The 3,880-nt window shown below is 60.4% G+C and overlaps 1 non-coding gene across 1 annotated transcript; it reads left to right on the top strand.

The window, feature by feature from the left end:
- The first annotated feature begins 897 nt into the window (after positions 1 to 897).
- trnad-guc (transfer RNA aspartic acid (anticodon GUC)) lies at positions 898 to 969 on the top strand. The gene has a single exon. It is a non-coding gene; the product is annotated as a tRNA-Asp (tRNA).
- The last annotated feature ends 2,911 nt before the right edge of the window (positions 970 to 3,880 follow it).

The following is a 3,880-nucleotide window of genomic DNA, read 5'->3' as shown; positions in this document are numbered from 1 at the left end:
AATCAAGAAATGTAATTGGACCAGCCACAAAAATACTTTGGTTGCAAGTAAAGGAGCAAGCCCGAGATCAGGTGTAATGCCAGCTCTTGTCAGCTTGGATCTAGTATATTTCTTTTTTGAGGACCATGAATTGGATTCAATTTGAATTGGGTTTTGGGGCAAGCAACAAGATTGGTTAAGGGCTTGCTCTGTCCACTCAGCACACTGGTATTGTAATTCTGCAAAAATAATTTTCAAAATTCTAAATTCTGTGGTTATAAGGTTCAGAAGCCTAGTATTTGCTGTGACTGACCTCACCTCCTTGCCACTCCGAAACATTTCAACAGAACGTTGGAATATTTTCGACTTGCCTGGACAAATGCATTTCCATCAACCCTCAAGAAGTTTAACACTACCCAGGACAAAAACAGTACTCTAGGGTGGCGCCCAATTCACCACTGTAAACGTTCTTCCTCCTCCAAGGACGCACAGTGGCAGCTGTGGTGTGTGTCATTTGCAAATGCACAGCAGCAACTTGCCAAAGCTTCTTCCAAGGTACCTCCCAACCCCATGACCTTTACCACCTTGAAGGGCAATGGCACAATGGCAGCAGATGCATGTGAACACCATCATTTCTAAGCTTCCCTCCAACCTAAGTTGGCGATACATCTCTGTCCTGTCACCATTGCTTGCTTAAAATCATGGCGCTCCCTATCAACTAGCACCTAGACTATAGACTAGTGGTTTTAGAAGGTGATGCACTACTGCCTTTAATTCTAGGTTGGCGAATAAATGCCGGTTTTGCTAGCAATGTTCACATCCTGTGGGCGAATTTAACAAATGTCATTCACCTTGGCTGATGCTTTTTCTCCACAATCTGTAGATATAATCACATTTGTTATACGTTTGAGCATCACTTCCTCGTTAGTATAGTGGTTAGTATCCCCGCCTGTCACGCGGGAGACCGGGGTTCAATTCCCCGACGGGGAGTGTATGCATATTTTCCAATCAAAATGTGCATTTTTAAGCCTTAAAAGTTTAAATATGTGGAAGTTTATATTTTTAAAGCTAAATCTTAAAAATGCGAAGGTATTTTGATGTGTGCTTTGCTGATCGGCAGTGAAGTTTATTTTCCAGTTTCTAAATGCTCTCAAACCAATTAATGACAGGCATCAGCTCGGAAAATCAAACTGACACAGATAAAGTTTAGTTATTTATCACAGCAATCGCAGTCATTAACCCCCATTTATTCCAACATTTCAACTGAACTCGAGCTTGATTTAAAAAGATTACCCTTTATTTATCAGCATTTCTAAAGCTCTTAGTAACTTTAGGGAAGGAAAAGCGGAAGGCTGCTGGAGCACAACGCGGATGCTGTGAGAGAATTTGGTTGCGATCTGCTGGTGAACTGAGCCGGCCCCTATCTGAAGTCGGCGAAAGGAATTGAGCTGCTGCAGCCTTACAGAGAGAGACAAGTGTGCCATGCCGACCAAAAACTTCAAAGGAGATACTCTTCATCTATCAGATGGAAGTTCATTGAAAAGTCCAGTATATTTTGTGACAATGACTGCATTATGCCAGAGTCGTGAGTATTAGTGTACAGAACTCTTCAGAGCTAGCCAGTTCACGCCATTCTCTTACTCTTTCCCCATAGTCCTGTCATCAGGGGCGTCATTCTCCAACCCCCCAGAGGGTCGGAGAATGGCCGTTGGCCGCCGTGAATCCCGCCCCCGCCGGTTGCCGAAGTCTCCCAAGGGAGAAAAGTCGGCGGGGCGTTAATGGCGCCGCTGCCGCGGAGAATGTCACGGGTCTGCGCAAGGCAGCCGATTTTCGGCCTGCCGATATTCTCCCTTCCGGATGGGCCGAAGTCCCGTCGACGTGATGACCGTTCACGTCGACGTAAATTAAACCTCCTTTTCATCGGCGTGACCCGGTGCTCCAGGCTCACGCCGACCAGCGTGGAGGTGAGTGACGGCCCGGGGGGTTGGCTCTGGGCAGGCAATGGCGTGGCCGCAGTCTGAATGCGTGAGGAGAGGTGTGTCTCGGGTTGTGTGTGTGTGTGTGCGGCGGGGGGGGGGGTGGGTGGTTAGAGTGGGCTGGGCTCCGGGGGAGTGCCGGGAGGGGGTCCGTGCCGGGGTGGAGGTTGGGGGGGGGGGGGTCCGTGCCGGGGTGGAGGTTGGGGGGGGGGGGTCCGTGCTGGGGTGGAGGTTGGGGGGGGGGCCGCACCGGGGTGGAGGTTGGGGGGGGCCGTGCCGTGCCGGGGTGGAGGTTGGGGGGGGGGTCCGTGCCGTGCCGGGGTGGAGGTTGGGGGTTGGGGGGGGGTCCGTGCTGGGGTGGAGGTTGGGGGGGGTCCGTGCCGGGGTGGAGGTTGGGGGGGGGTCCGTGCCGGGGTGGAGGTTGGGGGGGGGGTCCGTGCTGGGGTGGAGGTTGGGGGGGGTCCGTGCCGGGGTGGAGGTTGGGGGGGGTCCGTGCCGGGGTGGAGTTTGGGGGGGGGTCCGTGCCGGGGTGGAGGTTGGGGGGGGGGTCCGTGCTGGGGTGGAGGTTGGGGGGGGGGGGCGCGCCGGGGTGGAGGTTGGGGGGTGGTCCGTGCCGTGCCGGGGTGGAGGTTGGGGGGGGGTCCGTGCCGGGGTGGAGGTTGGGGGGTGGTCCGTGCCGGGGTGGAGGTTTGGGGGGGGTCCGTGCCGGGGTGGAGGTTGGGGGGGGGGTCCGTGCCGGGGTGGAGGTTGGGGGGGGGTCCGTGCCGGGGTGGAGTTTGGGGGGGGGTCCATGCCGGGGTGGAGGTTGGGGGGGGGGTGTCCGTGCCGGGGTGGAGGTTGGGGGGGGTCCGTGCCGGGGTGGAGGTTGGGGGGGGGGTCCGTGCTGGGGTGGAGGTTGGGGGGGGGTCCATGCCGGGGTGGAGGTTGGGGGGGGGTCCATGCCGGGGTGGATGTTGAAGGGGGGGTCCGTGCCGGGGTGGAGGTTGGGGGGGGGTCCGTGCCGGGGTGGAGGTTGGTGGGGGTCCGTGCCGGGGTGGAGGTTGGGGGGGGGTCCGTGCTGGGGTGGAGGTTGGGGGGGGGTCCGTGCCGGGGTGGAGGTTGGGGGGGGGTCCGTGCCGGGGTGGAGGTAGGGGGGGGGGGTCCGTGCCGGGGTGGAGGTTGGGGGGGGGGTCCGTGCTGGGGTGGAGGTTGGGGGGGGTCCATGCCGGGGTGGAGGTTGGAGGGGGGGTCCGTGCCGGGGTGGAGGTTGGGGGGGGGTCCGTGCCGGGGTGGAGGTTGGGGGGGGTCCGTGCTGGGGTGGAGGTTGGGAGGGGGGGTCCGTGCCGGGGTAGAGGTTGGGGGGGCGGTCCGTGCCGGGGTGGAGGTTGGGGGGGGGTCCGTGCCGGGTTGGAGGTTGGGGGGGGGGTCCTTGCCGGGGTGGAGGTTGGGGGGGGTTCCGTGCTGGGGTGGAGGTGGGGGGGGGGGGTCCGTGCCGGGGTGGAGGTTGGGGGGGGTCCGTGCCGGGGTGGAGGTTGGGGGGGTTCCGTGCTGGGGTGGAGGTTGGGGGGAGGGGTCCGTGCCGGGGTGGAGGTTGGGGGGGGGGTCCGTGCCGGGGTGGAGGTTGGGTGGGGTCCGTGCCGAGGTGGAGGTTGGGGGGGGTCCTTGCCGTGCCGGGGTGGAGGTTGGGGGTTGGGTGGGGGGTTCCGTGCTGGGGTGGAGGTTGGGGGGGGGGGTCCGTGCCGAGGAGGGGGATGGGAGGGCAAGTGAGTTGGTCCACCTGGCCAGGTGCCAGCCTCCAACAGTTGGACCCATGCGGTCCATGCCACCTGGCTGGGGGGAGGAGGGGATATGGGCAATGATGACATGTCGTCGTTCCCCTCCCCCCCACCAGGCCGTCATGTTTTCAGATCATCCAGCGCCGTGGTGGCAGCCGCTCATGTCTATGT

The sequence above is a fragment of the Scyliorhinus torazame genome, chromosome 19 (genome assembly GCF_047496885.1).
Source record: "Scyliorhinus torazame isolate Kashiwa2021f chromosome 19, sScyTor2.1, whole genome shotgun sequence".
Classification (NCBI taxonomy): domain Eukaryota; kingdom Metazoa; phylum Chordata; class Chondrichthyes; order Carcharhiniformes; family Scyliorhinidae; genus Scyliorhinus; species Scyliorhinus torazame.
The sequence above is the reverse complement of the archived record's forward strand: the minus strand, read 5'-3'. Positions and strand labels throughout refer to the sequence as shown.